At 47.1% G+C, this 15,738-nt stretch overlaps 1 protein-coding gene and 1 long non-coding RNA gene across 2 annotated transcripts in view; both read left to right on the forward strand.

Annotated features, from left to right (window-relative positions):
- The first annotated feature begins 2,442 nt into the window (after window positions 1–2,442).
- LOC136399514 (uncharacterized) lies at window positions 2,443–5,111 on the forward strand. The gene is made up of 3 exons (XR_010750166.1): window positions 2,443–2,517; window positions 3,282–3,345; window positions 4,858–5,111. It is a non-coding gene; the product is annotated as an uncharacterized lncRNA (long non-coding RNA).
- Window positions 5,112–12,594: 7,483 nt separating this feature from the next.
- ZNF274 (zinc finger protein 274) overlaps window positions 12,595–15,738 on the forward strand; it is a 115,712-nt gene continuing 112,568 nt past the window's right edge. The window contains exon 1 of the mRNA XM_066374622.1: window positions 12,595–12,699. The gene's annotated coding sequence lies outside the window, so the exon portion shown is untranslated. The remainder of the gene's footprint in view (window positions 12,700–15,738) is intronic.

Consider the following 15,738-nt stretch of genomic DNA (forward strand, 5'->3'; position numbering starts at 1 on the left):
TCTCTCTCTTTCTCTCTCTCCTCTCTAAAATAAATAAATAAAATCTTAAAAAAAAAAAAAAGAAAGAAAACCCTGTCCCTTGTTCTTGGGCATCTAGGTGAACACATTTTGAAATAAGCCATGGCCACCTGACCAGGTGGTGGAGCAGTGGATAGAGCGTTGGACTGGGATGTGGAGGACCCAGGTTTGAGACTCCCGAGGCCCCAGCTTGAGGGCGGGCTCATCTGGTTTGAGCAAAGCTCACCAGCTTGGACCCAAGGTCACTGGCTCCAGCAACGGGTTACTCAGTCTGCTGAAGGCCTGCGGTCAAGGCACATATGAGAAGGCAATCAGTGAACAACTAAGGTGTCGCAACTAAAACCTAATGATTGATGCTTCTCATCTTTCTCTGTTCCTGTCTGTCCCTCTCTCTGACTCTCTATCTCTGTAAAAAATAAAAAAAAATAAAAAAATTTAGTGACTTTGGCCACCAAATTTTCTGCCTTCTTACTTTCTGGTAAGTTCAACTCCAGAACTACTGGAGAAAAACAAAAAAAAAAAAACCCAAAAAAGAAATAAGCCATGGCCATCCTTAAGAGAGCAGATCATCTCCTTCATTGTCCTGTAATTCACTCCCCACCTATGGTACTTTCTCCCACCTTTATGCGATCTTCATTGCATTCCCTCCTTAATTTTAAATGCACAAGAGGAACCGCAAAAGTCCTTCTCTGAAGCACTTGAGAGCTTGCTTCCCAGCAATGTCGTCAGTTTGGGCTCATGTAAACTTATAAAAATCCTTTCCAGGTTTTTGGATGGCAGACACTGACAGAAGATTGTGAGGAAGAAAGGCTCTGATGACATGACCCTCTTTCAGCTGAGGAACCCCATCTTGAGCTTTCCCTCAAATATGAAACCCTACTGCCAAAAACATCAGGGACTGTTTCCAAAACACTCTCCAGATAGCAAATCTTTAAGGGAGCATAAGTTATCATTCTCGACCTACTTTGTGACATTTTCCCCCTTGAGTCAACATTGACTGAGTGGTGCGGAGGCACAGAGCGGGGAACAATGCCAACAAAACCTGTCTTGGTAGCTGCCAATCAAAGCCACAATTCAAAAGCACTTGGCAGGGAGAAAGAAAAGCCTCCTCACCCAGTGCAGGGAGGACCCCTGGGTGATGACCCTTAGCCTCCAGCCCTAGCTGACCCTGGGATCCCAGTGGAAAAGCCCACTGACAGCCTCCTTCCCACCTGTGGTGGAGGTTACCCTCTTGCACAGGGGTCCCCAAACTACAGCCCGGCGGGCCGCATGCAGCCCCCTGAAGCCATTTATCCGGCCCCGCCGCACTTCCAGAAGGGGCACCTCTTTCACTGGTGGTCAGTGAGAGGAACACATTGACCATCTCAGGCAAAAGCAGGCCCATAGTTTCCATTGAAATACTGGTCAGTTTGTTGATTTAAATTTACTTGTTCTTCATTTTTTTTTTTTTTAAGATTTTATTTATTCATTATAGAGAGGGGAGGAGGGGAGCAGGAAGCATCAACTCCCATATGTGCCTTGACCAGGCAAGCCCAGGGTTTTGAACCGGCAACCTCAGCGTTTCCAGGTTGACGCTTTATCCACTGCGCCACCACAGGTCAGGCTGTTCTTTATTTTTTTTTAAAATAACTTTTTTTTTTTTTTTTAAAGATTTTATTTATTTATTTTAGAGAAGAGGGGAGAGAGGGAGGGGAGGAGCAGGAAGCTTCAACTCCCATATGTGCCTTGACTGGGCAAGCCCAGGGTTTCGAACCGGGGGCCTCAGCGTTCCAGGTCAACGCTTTATCCACTGCGCCACCACAGGTCAGGCTGTTCTTTATTTTAAATATTGTATTTGTTCCCGTTGTGGTTTTTTTTTACTTTAAAATAAGATATGCGCAGTGTGCATAGGGATTTGTTAATAGTTTTTTTTATAGTCCGGCCCTCCAACGGTCTGAGGGACAGTGAACTGGCCCTCTGTGTAAAAAGTTTGAGGTCCCCTGCTCTTGCAGAAATTCCTGGTCCACAGACCCTTCTTGCTCCGTATTCACCTGGCCTACTCCTTTGCCCTTTCTTTTCAACAGCATGGCAGTCACAGAGGCAGTGAGGATAGAAAGCAGAGAGCCTCAGGGGCTTTGTGATGGCTCTAACTTTGAGTGAAACAGAAAGCCAGAGCATGGTTCTGAGCAGAGCAGTGAGGAGGTCTGGCCTCCTCTAAGGACTGATCTTGCCTCTGTGGGGAGAACAGACAGAGGGAGAGGGAAAGACTAAAGACTCAAGAAACCAGTACGGTAATGAGAGATGAAGACAGCAGCCTGGATCAGCGTGGTGGTGATTAGTGGTCAGATAGGAGACATGTTAGTACTCTAAAGGTAGAGACAAGAGGTAATTAATGTTCACGGTTTTGCATCACAGGCTGCAGTTCAGCCTGTACCACCCAGAACAAGGCAGGGCACAATGGAGGCCTCTCAACTTGGAGCTGTTCACCTAGGTCCTTGTTGGGCGGGAAATGTGTTACAGGTATGTGCAGATACATCTTCCCTCTGACCCAAGCCCTCTCCTTTGAGTTATCCCAGTGGAGCAGGGTACCATTCTCTGTGCTATGCGGTGGCAAAGGCTGGGCTGCACTGCCATCTTGGATACATCGATTAGGGGGTCTGAGCTGTATCGGAGCTGCCACTGAGATTTCTCAGTGAGAAGACCACAGGGCAGTAGGGGAATCTAGGTTGATCCAGGACATGCCCTTTGTTTGAGAGATACACAGTGGTCAGCCCATGCCACATGAAGGACTCCAGCTGGTTCCATTTCTTCAGAGCCAGATGAGAATAAAAGATAAGGTACAGGCCCTGCCCAGTTGGCACAGTGGTAGAGTGTCGGCCAGTCCTAAACTCGATTCCCGGTCAGGGCACACAGGAGAAGCGCCCATCTGCTTCTCCACCCTTTCCCCTCTCCTTTATCTCTATCTCTCACTTCCCCTCCTGTGGGTGGAGCACAGAGTACACTCCTAGCAGCTGCTGCTGATGCAAAGCTGTGAGAATACTCCAGCTCCCAGAAGCCTCCTGAGCATACCCAGGAAGTAAGCTCGCCCACTATAAGGAAGTGACTTAGCGCCAATCACGCAGCTCCCTGATCTTTTCAGCCATTGGTTTTGAAGAACATGCTGTAACACCCTATAGGCTGAACCCATGTATATAAGCTAGCCTACTTCCTGAATGTAGTGGATCTGCATCACTGAACCTGGTCCCTGAAGTCAGGTCTTTGTGTCTCCGTCTTCCTCAGCCCAGGCAGGACTTGTCCACAACTGGTGCCCAACGTTGGGCACGGACCTAACCAGCATCAAAGGGACGGGTGAGTGACCCATTGCAATGGGGAAACCTTCTCCCCCACTCTTGAGCCCCACAGGCTCGAGCCCTGCACACCCTATTGCAGAGTAGGTGAGTTGAAGTTTGTGGAAAGGATCTTTGTACTTACTGGGAAATCCTCTCAGGTTTCAATACCTGGCTCTGGGATGCGCCTCTTTGGGACCCCAATATTTGGGCCCCAGCTTTCTGGAGTGTCCGTTATGCCAAAGTACATGAAGAACAAAGCTTCCCTCTCGGCCTCATTCCTGCCCTGTTAGCGATACATGCCTTCCTGACTAGTGCTCCTGCTGGGGACCCTCCGCCAGTGCCAAAATATTGCAGGCTGCCCCTCTCTGTGAGGAGCCCTAACTCCCTATTCGCCCCCCTCCACTGAGGAGAAAAATAGTTTAGCCTCCGAGTTTGACAAAATCGTGGCTGAGCCTAACCAGGCGGTGGCGCAGTGGATAGAGCGTCAGACTGGGATGCAGAGGACCCAGGTTCGATACCCCAAGGTCGCCAGCTTGAACACGGGCTCATCTGGTTTGAGCAAAAGCTCACCAGCTTGGACCCAAGGTTGCTGGCTTGAGCAAGGGGTTACTCGGTCTGCTGAAGGCCCGTGGTCAAGGCACATATGAGAAAGCAATCAATGAACAACTAAGGTGTCGCAACACGCAACGAAAAAGTAATGATTGATGCTTCTCATCTCTCTCCGTTCCTGTCTGTCCCTGTCTATCCCTCTCTCTGGCTCTCTGGCTCTGTAAAAAAAAAAAAAAAAATCGTGGCTGAGCGCACAGAAACGAAACCAACCGAATTGCTAACCGCACCATCAGCTCTGTCGCTGGAAAAAGCGGAAGTTGGCCCTGGCCGGTTGGCTCAGTGGTAGAGCGTCGGCCTGGCGTGCAGAAGTCCCGGGTTGATTCCCGGCCAGGGCACACAGGAGAAGCACCCATTTGCTTCTCCACCCCTCCCCCTCTCCTTCCTCTCTGTCTCTCTCTTCCCCTCCCGCAGCGAGGCTCCATTGGAGCAAAGATGGCCCGGGGGCTGGGGATGGCTCCTTGGCCTCTGCCCCAGGCGCTGGAGTGGCTCTGGTGGCAACAGAGCGACGCCCCGGAGGGGCAGAGCATCGCCCCCTGGTGGGCAGAGCATCGCCCCCTGGTGGGCGTGCCGAGTGGATCCCGGTTGGGCGCATGCGGGAGTCTATCTGACTGTCTCTCCCCGTTTCCAGCTTCAGAAAAAAAAAAAAAACCCGGAAGTCGCTACTTCCGCATTCCCTAATGGGGTTCAATGCCCTACCCCAGTTTAACTCCAACACATGTTCCTGCTGCAGACCCATGGGCCAGCCTATACGCCCCCATGTGATTTTTTTCTTTCTGTCTGTCTTGTCTATTTTTCTGTATCTCTCGCTCTCTCTCTCCCGCCCCTCTCTCTGAAATGACGCTGGAAGGACCCAGCCACGATACAGTGGCGGGGATCGCACCCTCTTCTAACATAAGGGAGAGGTTATGCTTGTGTTTTTCAGCCAATTTGGATCCCAGGAACCCCCAACCTGCTTGACAGGGTTTCTTGGGCACCCAGTAAGTGGTTCAGTCTTCACTCATCCAAAGCCACAGCCCTGGCCTTCTCCACACCAACTATCCTAAGGGGAGGAGGTCCTCGGTGCTCCAGGAGAGACCTCACAGCTGGCATGCACGCCCCATCACCTGGAGGGATATGAAGACTTTGGTGGGGCGGGCCCAGAAAATTGGCCCTGATGAGCCCCCAGGCCCTGGTGCTCTGTTCTTGCCTGTGTGTGCTATAGTAACCACTGACTCGCAGAAGCAGGTGGCAGCAGCCCTGGGCTCAAGCCTGGTGGCACAAGCTGCTGTTTTAAGTTCATCTTTGGAGGATGCGAAGAATTGGGCCGGAGTTGTGATTCGCAGACTCCAGAAGGTAAACGGCGGAAGCCAGGCTTGCATCACCGAGTGGCTGCTAGAACATCAGGGAGTGCCTGCTAAGCCGCTGATGGGTTTGCTGACATTTTGGGATATAGGGGTGGATGCCATCATGCTCTCCAGAGCAGAGATGTAAATGCTGACTGCCACTGCCATGTGCTCCTTTTTGGGACAGTGTAAGACTTGCCAGGACGGCAGGGATGAGGGGGGTGGCTGACACCCCATGTGCGTGGAGTGATTTCCTGGACTACGACTGGAGTGGGCACTGGCTCCTTTGTTGGATGGACTAATGGATTTTGGACAATGTGAAATACCCTGATGGGGGTGGGGAACGGCTTTGTTGCAGGCCCTTCCCCTGCCCCAGGAAGCTTTTCCCATGGCTAGAAAGAAGGCTGAGGACATTTTGTGCTTTTGGCAAAGTGCTCAGAGACTGGTGAAATGATACCTTTGTAATTGTTGAAATTGTATGATTTGTCATGTTGTAATTTGTGTAATGTGCCTTACAACCATATGCAGTATGCAGCCCATGGCAAGCCATCCATTTCGTGTTTGGATGCTGGGACCTTTGTGGGAAGGGGGCATGCATGGACCTACGTCCGTTTTTTGTTTTTTTGTTTTTATTTTATTTATTTATTTTTACAGGGATAGAGAGAGAGTCAGAGAGAGGGATAGATAGGGACAGACAGACAGGAATGGAGAGAGATGAGAAGCATCAATCATCAGTTTTTCATTGCGACACCTTAGTTGTTCATTGATTACTTTCTCATATGTGCCTTGACCAGGGACCTTCAGCAGACCAAATAACTCCTTGCTGAAGCCAGCGACCTTGGGTCCAAGCTGATGAGCTTTTTGCTCAAGCCAGATGAGCCCGCGCTCAAGCTGGCGACCTTGGGGTCTCGAACCTGGGACCTTCTGCATCCCAGTCCGACGCTCTATCCCTGACCACTGCCTGGTCAGGCCTATGTCCGTTTTTTACAATCAAAATGGAACTGTGTTTAATGGCACCTAGAAGGTCTCTGTAATACAATGGGAGGGAAATGACATCCCGACCCCTAGGAAGAATCCTCTGTTTAAGACCCCTGTTCTATTTCCTGACTAGTCAAACATTACAGAAGCTTGCCTCATTGTTTAATCCAGCTAATCTATTAGCATATAGTATATTAGATATTATAGTTGTTTTAGTTCTACTAGGGTTCCGTTGCATAATACGTAGGATTCAGAAGCTACAACAGCAAGCTATCATTCATCAAATTCAATTGGCCTTAATTAAAAGAGAAGGGGAAGGTGTGGGTGGAGCGCAGAGCGCAGAGCGCATTCCTAGCAGCTGCGGCCAATGCAATGCTGTGAGAATACTCCAGCTCCCAGAAACCTTCTGGGCATACACAGGAAGTAAGCTCGCCCACTATAAGGAAGTCACTTAGCACCAACCATGCAGGTCCCTGATCTTTTCAGCCATTGGCTTTGAGGAACATGCTGTAACACCCTATAGGCTGAACCCATGTATATAAGCTAGCCTACTTCCTGAATGAAGTGGATCTTCATCACTGAACCTGGTCCCCGGAATCAGGTCTTTGCATCTCCGTCGTCATCACCCCTGGCAGGACTTGTCCACACCCTTCCGCAGCCAAGGCTTCATTGGAGCAAAGTTGGCCCGGGCACTGAGGATGGGTCCGTGGCCTCCGCCCTCAGGTGCTAGAATGGCTCCAGTTGCAATGGAGCAACAGCCCACGTGGGCAGAGCATCGTCCCCTGGTGGGCATGCCAGGTAGATCCCAGTCAGGTGCATGCGGAAGTCTGTCTCTCTGCCTCCCCACTTCTCACTTCAGAAAAATACAAAATTAAAATAAAAGAGAGAGGGGTCCAGGGCATTTTACTCAGAACACACCCTTTATTGAGCTGGATTGTAGTCACCAAGAGTAAAATAACTAACATAAGCAAGCTAGACTTGATGTTACCTTGTACTCTCCAGTCCTAGGATTAACTCATGTTCACCAGCTATTAGCCTGGGAGTCAATAAGTTCAACACTATGGGAGTCTGAGTCACCATCATGGAAATCAACATGCTCTGCACCATCAGAGGCCACGTGGAAGCAATCCCTTGCACAGCTCTTCCGGGTGCCCGTGCCAACAGTTCAGCATTCAGTCTGTAATTTCTCACATCATTTAAAAAAATTTTTTTAGATTTTATTTATTTATTTTTTAGAAATGAGAGAGAGAGGAGTGGGAAGCATCAACTCCCATATGTGCCTTGACCAGGCAAGCCTGGGGTTTTGAACCGACAACCTCAACATTCCAGGTCGATGCTTTATCCACTGCATAACCACAGGTCAGGCAATTTCTCACATCTCAAATTTAATGTTAGTTGTCTGATCAATTTTTAAAAGAAAATATGTAAAACATAATAAAGTTGTAAGGAAATGAGTGAAACTCTGTGGATGCACCCCTCAGCTAAAAAAAAAAATTACTCATGCCGTTGAGACCCCTGTGTTCCCCTCTCCAATAGAAACCCCTCTCCCTTGAGAGGTAGCCACTATCCTAAATGAGATGTGGATCGCTCCATGTGTTTCCTGAAACCTCACATGTGTGTATTCCACAGCAAGACAAACCACTATTTACTTTGATGTTGGGCATTCATATAAATGCTAGGATACCTTAAGATTTTATCTGTGACTTGATTTTTTTTGTTCCATGTATTAATCATTGCAACAGTTGTCCTTTGTGATATGTGAAACTCTATTTCATTTATTTTCGCTGATGTATATTTTGTTTGTTTTTTCTGTTGTGCAAACAAAGAGCTCAAAGTTACAAATACACACACAGATTTGCTTTCTGCAAATACAACAGCTTTTTATTTTTTTAACAGAGACAGAGAGAGGGACAGATAGGGACACACAGGAAGGGATAGAGATGAGAAGCATCAATTCTTTGTTGCAGAACCTTAGTTGTTCATTGATTGCTTCCTCCTATGTGCCTTGACTAGAGGGCTACAGCAGAGCAAGTGACCCTTTGCTCAAGCCAGCAACGTTGGGCTCAAGTCAGTGATCTTGGGGTCACATCTATGACCTCACGCTCCAGCCAATGACTCCGTGCTCAAGCTGGTGAGTCCACACTCAAGCCAGCGACCTTGGGGTTTTGAACTTGGGTCCTCCGCGTCCCAGTCTGATGCTCTATCTACTGCACCACTGCCTGGTCAGGCCAGGAAGGGTTTTCTTTATTTGTTTCTTTTTGAAGATTTTATTTAAAGAGGAGAGAGAGATGGGGGAGGAGCAGCAAGCATCAACTCCCATATGTGCCTTGACCAGGCAAGTCCAGAGTTCCAAACCGGCAACCTCAGTATTCCACATTGACGCTTTATCCACTGTGCCACCGTGGCTAGGCTACAACAGCTTTTATTTCTTCTTATTTTTTTTTGTGTTTTTCCAAAGCTGGAAATGGGGAGGCAGTCAGACAGACTCCCACATGCGCCCCACCAGGGGGCGATGCTCTGCCCATCTGAGGCGTTGCTCTGTTGTGACCAGAGCCGCCTGAGGCAGAGGCCACAGAGCCATTCTCAGAGCCCGGGCAAACTTTGCTCCAATGGAGCCTTGGCTGAGGGAGGGGAAGGGAGAGAGAGAGAGGAAGGAGAGGGGGATGGGTGGAGAAGCAGATGGGCGCTTCTCCTGTGTGCCCTGGCCGGGAATCGAACCCGGGACTCCCACACACCAGGCTGACACTCTACCACTGAGCGAACTGGCCAGTGCCCTGATGTATAGTTTTTAAATTTCTTTTTAATTCAATTGACCCAATGTATTGTAAAGAAATTTGAAATCACTTAGGACAAGGTAAAGAAGAGATATTGCTTCAAATCCCACCACCCATGGATAACCCATGTTAACATGTGGGTGGCATTCTTCCAGAGTATCCCTGGGAGAAACTTATGGTTGCACAGAGTTGGGACCATGGATGTCATTATGAAACTACTTTTTTTTTTTTTGTACTTTTCTGAAGTTGGAAACAGGGAGAAACAGTCAGACTCCCGCATGTGCCTGACCGGGATCCACCCAGCATGCCCACCAGGGGGCGATGCTCTGCCCATCTGGGGCATCGCTCTGTTGCAACCAGAGCCATTCTAGTGCCTGAGGCAAAGGCCATAGAGCCATCCTCAGTGCCCGGGCCAACTTTGCTCCAATGGAGCCTTGGCTGCAGGAGGGGAAGAGAGAGACAGAGAGGAAGGAGAGGGGGAGGGGTGGAGAAGCAGATGGGCGCTTCTCCTGTGTGCCCTGGCCAGGAATCAAACCTGGGACTCCTGCACGCCAGGCCAATGCTCTACCACTGAGCCAACCGGCCAGGGCTTCTTTGCCAGTCTTTACCTGCCAATTAGCCTCTTTGGATTGCATTTTTGGCATCTGTAAAAAAGAAATTATAGAACTCTCCTCACTAGGGAGTGTCTGTATTAAATGAGGTTATACAGATTGAGTGCTTGGGATACTGCCTGCCTCGTCAAAAGGTGCTCAAAAATACACCTTTTTCATTTTTATCTGCAGCTCTTTGATTATTGACAAGATGAATATACACAGCTTCATGTATTTACCTTCCATTTGTACTTTTTTCAGGAACTGCCTGTTCATACACATGGACAAGTGAGCAGCCTTGCCTTGGTCCTCCCTGAATGAAATAGAGCTGGCTCTAGCTCAGGGATTGATAAAGCTCTTCTGGTAAAAAAAAAAAAAAAAAAAGGGGGGGGGGGCGGGCTGTATAGGCCATTCAATCTCTAACAAGTACTATACTCTACCTTATTAAACAGCTATGGACAATATACAACTAAATAGGTATGTACTATGTCCTAGTAAATCTTTATTTACAGAAACACAGAGATTGAATTTGACCTGTAGGCCTTAGTCTGCCAACCTCAGCTCTAGGGTCACCATTCAGCCCAATATCTTCATGTTATAAAAATACTGCCTGACGAGGCTGTAGCACAGTGAATAGAGCGTTGGCCTGGGGCACAGAGGACCAAGGATTGAAACCCCTAGGTCACTGGCTTGAGCTTGGGCTCATCCAGTTTCAGAATAGAGTTGCTGGCTCGAGTGTGGGATCATGGACATGACACCATGGTTGCTGCCTTGAGCCCAAAGGTCGTTGACTTGAGCAAGGGGTCACTGGCTTGGCTGGAGCACCCCACACCATTCAAGGCACAAATTAGAAAGCAACCCATGACCACCTAAAGAGCCATAATGAGCCTGACCAGGCAGTGGCACAGTGGATAGAGCATCGGACTGGGATGCGGAGGACCCAGGATCGAGACCCCAAGGTCGCCAGCTTGAGCGCGGGCTCTGAGCAAAGCTCACCAGCTTGGACCCAAGGTCGCTGGCTCGAGCAAGGGGTCACTTGGTCTGCTGAAGGCCCACGGTCAAGGCACAGATAAGAAAGCAATCAATGAACAACTAAGGTGTCGCAACAAAAAACTGATGATTAGTGCTTCTCATCTCTCTCCATTCCTGTTTGTCTGTCCCTATCTGTCCCTCTCTCTGACTCTGTCTGTAAAAAAAAAACACACACACACACACACACACAAAAAATGCCACAATGAAGAGCCGATGCTTCTCATCTCTGTTCCTATCTGTCCCTCTCTCTGTCTCTCTCGCTTAAAAAAAAAAAATACTATTGCCCTGGCCAGGTAGCTCAGTTGGTTAGAGCAGTGGTCCCCAACCCCCAGGCCGCAGACCAGTACCAGTTCGTGGGCCATTTGGTACCGGTCCACAGAGAAAGAATAAATAACTTACATTACTTCCGTTTTATTTATATTTAAGTCTGAACGATGTTTTGTTTTTAAAAAATGACCAGATTCCCTCTGTTATATCCATCTAACTCTCACTCTTGATGCTTGTCTAGGTCACGTGATACATTTATTCGTCCCACCTTAAAGGCCGGTCCGTGAAAATATTTTCTGACATTGAACCGGTCCATGGCCCAAAAAAGGTTGGGGACCACTGGGTTAGAGCATCATCCCAATATGCCTGGTCAGAGCACATACAAAAATTAACAAATGAATGCATAAACAAGTGGAACAACAAATCAATGTTTCCCTTTATCTCTAAAATCAATAAATTAAAAAAATTTCTTTTAACACTTTTTAACCCTAGAGAGGTAGTTCAGTTGGTTAGAGCATTGTCCAAAAATGCCAAAATTGCAGGCTGGATCCCCAGTCAGGGCACATACAGGAATCAACCAAAGGATGCATAAATAAGTGGAACAACAAATTGATGTTTCTCTTTCTCTTCCCCTTTCTAAAAAAAAATTTTAAACTTTTTTTTTAATTAAAAAAATGCTTTTTAACATGGGCCCTGGCCGGTTGGCTCAGCATTAAGAGCGTCAGCCTGGCCTGTGGATGTCTCAGGTTCAATTCCTGCCCAGGGCACACAGGAGAAGTGACCATCTACTTCTCCACCCTTTCCTCTCTCCCTTTTATCTGTCTTCCTCTCCTGCAGCCATTGCTCAGTTGAAGCAAATCGGCCCAGGTCGCAGAGGATGGCTCCATGGCCTCACCTCAGGCGCTAAAATATCTCAGTTTCCAAGCAGTGTAGCAAAGGCTCCAGATGTGCAAAGCATCGCCCCCTACTGGGCTTGCCAGGTAGATCCTGGTCAGGGCACATGTGAGAGTTTGTCTTTGTGCCACCCCGTTTCTCACTTAAGACAAAAAATAAAATAAAAATAATATAAATTTTAAAAATGCTTTCTTCCTGTTACCAGGATTTTTTCCTAAAATAGTAAATATTAAATTTTATCACCTTCCTCATGAATCATTGAAATAACTGGTTTTTGTCCACTGGTTTCATATTCCCTAATAGGAAGAACCCCAATTTTTGGAGTGAATGTTCCTAAATCCAAGAGTACTAGCTTTTTTTTTTTTTTAATTTATTAATATTTAGAGAGAGGAAAGAGAGGGAGAGAGAGGAGAAGCAGGAAGCATCAACTCATAGTAGCTGCTTTTCATATGTGCCTTGACCAGGCAAACACAGGGTTTCGAACCAGCGACCTCAGTATTCTGGGTCGATGCTTTATCGGCTATGCCACCACAGGCCAGGCCAAGAGTACTAGCTTTATAGTCTGTCCTGCCATTATCTGATCTGAAACTTTTACATTAATATTCCTGAGATACTGGTTTTTCTTTCTTTGAACTTTGAAGGTCTGGTATCACAAAAGAAGTAAATGTTCAGCTTTCTGCATGTTCTGGAACAGTTGTACATCAAAGACTATTTCTTTTTTGTGTGTGACAGAGGGAGACAAAGAGAGTGACAGATAGAGACAGGAAGGGAGAGAGATGAGAAACATCATTTCTTCATTGCGGCACCTTAGTTGTTCATTGATTGCTTTCTCATATATGCCTTGACTGAGGGGCTACAGCAGACCGAGTGACCCCTTGCTCAAGCCAGTGACCTTGGGCTCAAACTGGTGAGCCTTGCTCAAACCAGATGAGCCCGCGCTCAAGCTGGCGACCTCGGGGTTTTGAGCCTGGGTCCACCGCGTCCCAGTCCGATGCTCTATCCACTGCACCACCGCCTGGTAGGCAAGCTTCTAGTTCTTGAAGGTAGAAATAATTCATTGGTAAAATAGCTTGTGCTTAGAATTTTATTGTAGAGTAATTCTGAGAACTTTTCAACCTAATCCAGAGTCTTTAGTCTACAGTATTTACGTTTTCTGTGTCTTCCTCAGTCAGGATATACTTACATAGAAAACTGTTTTCAGCTAAGTTTCCAAGTGTACACAAAAATGTACACACCTTTTGATATTGTTTTGTTTATTTTTTTATTCCCAATGTAACAAATCTGTATGTCATTATTTAGTTTTTCTCAGAGTTACCATTAACCACGTGTCTTCTGTTATTATATCCTTCCTTCTGCTTTGATTAGAAATAATTTTTTGCCCTGGCCAGTTGGCTCAGCGGTAGAGCATTGGCCCAGAGTGTGGATGTCCCAGGTTCAATTCCTAATCAGGGTACACAGGAGAAGTGACCATCTGCTTGTCTTCCCTTCCTCACCCCCCTTCTCTCTCTTCCCCTCCTGCAGCCATGGCTCGACTGGTTCGAACATCAGCCCCAGGCACTGAGGATGGCTCACTGAAGCCTCTGTCTCAGGTGCTAAAAATAGCTCAGTTGTGAGCATGGCCCCAGATGGGCAGAGTATCGGGCCCATAGGATGTTGCCGGGTGGATCCTGTTCGGGGCCCTTGCAGGAGTCTATCTGTTTATCTCCCCTCCTATTACTTGGAAAAAAAGAAAAAAATGATTTTTTTTCTAACTTATAATGTCAACCACTAAAATTAATTTCCATTTCTTGTTTTTGCTACCTTAGTGCACCCATTTATAAAGATTTAGACTGATAATTATATATTTTGCCTCATCTTTTTTATTGTAAAATTATAGCAATTTTGAGAGAAATGTAAAAGAAAGTCACACAATATTCCAAGACTCTTATTATCTTCTTTCATGAAAGGGGCAGGAGAAAGAGAGAAAAGGAGGGAGAGAGAAGCATCAACTCATTGTTTCACTTAGTTGTTCCATTTAATTGTGTACTCATTGATTGCTTCTCACACATTCTCTGACCAGAATCGAACCCATGAATGCTTTATTCACCAAGCCACTTGGCTAAAGTCTAGATATTTTCCATATTTTTCTTTTTCTTTTTGTATTTTTCTGAAGCTGGAAACGGGGAGAGACAGTCAGATAGACTCCCGCATGCGCCCTACCGGGATCCACCCGGCACGCCCACCAGGGAGCGATGCTCTGCCCACCAGGGGGCGATGCTCTGCCCCTCCGGGGTGTCGCTCTGTTGCGACCAGAGCCACTCCAGCGCCTGGGGCAGAGGGCAAGGAGCCATCACCAGCCCCCGGGCCATCTTTGCTCCAATGGAGCCTCGCTGGGGGAGGGGAAGAGAGAGACAGAGAGGAAGGAGAGGGGGAGGGGTGGAGAAGCAGATGGGCGCTTCTCCTGTGTGCCCTGGCCAGGAATCGAACCCGGGACTTCTGCACGCCAGGGCGACGCTCTACCACTGAGCCAACGGGCCAGGGACAGATATTTTCCATATTTTTCCATAGTGTTCATAGTTACAGTTGATAGTGATAATTTCCTGAAACAAATTTGGAGCAGCCTAACTTTCTAGCATTGGTAGAACAATGAAAAAAGTAGTGGCACATTGTTTTTTGAAATAGTACACTGTCCCCACCTGTTCCTTAATCAAATATCATCAACCATGCCTGACCAGTGGTGGTGCAGTAGACAGACTGTCAACCTGAGCGTGGGCTCATCTGACCTGAGTGCAGGCTCACCAGCTTGAGCTCACGGTCGCCATCTTGAGTGTGGGATCATCAACATGATCCCAAGGTCGCTGGCTTTAGGCCAAGGTCGCAGGCTTGAGCAAGGGGTCACTGGCTTGGCTTGAGCCCCCCAGTCAAGGTACATACAAGAAACAATCAATGAAAAACTAAAGTGAAGCAACTACAAGTTGATGCTTCTCTTTCTCTCCCTGCCTTCCTCTCTCTCCCCAAATCAGTAAAAAAAAATTTTTTTTAATATTATCAACCTATTCTCATGTCTCAGCAACAGCATTTCTTACACTGGCTGATCATATTAACTGGTATTGAAGAAAGTTTTGATCTTACTAATTATTTCTCATTGGCAATTTCCCTATGTATCAAATGCCACCCAGGCTCGGCCTTTCTCTCTGGGAATGGGTCAAAATGACAAAATCAAACCATAATTATAAAGCATTTATATATTAAAATAAAATATGTAGTTTTTCCCCTTCTGATATGAGGGGTGTTTTTTGGTGCCTAATAAAGTTAGAACCTGATCAAAAGCTTTCTCACACTAATGACATTTATATGGTTTCTCTCCAGTGTGTTAGGTTGAATGAAAGATATGAAAACTGAGTTTTTCCTATATTCACTACATTTACAGTTTTTCACCAGTTGGATTCTCTTTCAAACTGTTAAGATGAGAGCTATGGCTGAAGGCTTTTCCACATTCATTACTTTTGTCGTTTCACGACAAAAGTAATGCATCGTCTCACATTGTGTATATGAATGGTCACAAAAGGCTTTTACCACATTTGTTACATTTGTAAGGTGTTTTTGTTTTTTATTTAAAATCTTTCTGTGTCCTTTTGTGACTGGCTTATTTCACTTAACATAGTGTCTTCAAGATTGATCCATGATATAACCTGCTTCACAATTTCATTCACTTTTATCTTTTTTTTTTTTTTTTGTATTTTTTCTGAAGCTGGAAACGGGGAAGCAGTCAGACAGACTCCCACATGCGCCCAACTGGGATCCACCTGGCACGCCCACCAAGGGGCGATGCTCTGCCCATCCCGGGCGTCGCTCTGTCGCGATCAGAGCCACTCTAGTGCCTGGGGCGGAGGCCAAGGAGCCATCCCCAGCGCCCGGGCCATCTTTTGCTCCAATGGAGCCTCGGCTGCGGAAGGGGAAGAGAGAG

The sequence above is a fragment of the Saccopteryx leptura genome, chromosome 3 (assembly GCF_036850995.1).
Source record: "Saccopteryx leptura isolate mSacLep1 chromosome 3, mSacLep1_pri_phased_curated, whole genome shotgun sequence".
In the NCBI taxonomy this organism is placed as follows: Eukaryota; Metazoa; Chordata; class Mammalia; order Chiroptera; family Emballonuridae; genus Saccopteryx; species Saccopteryx leptura.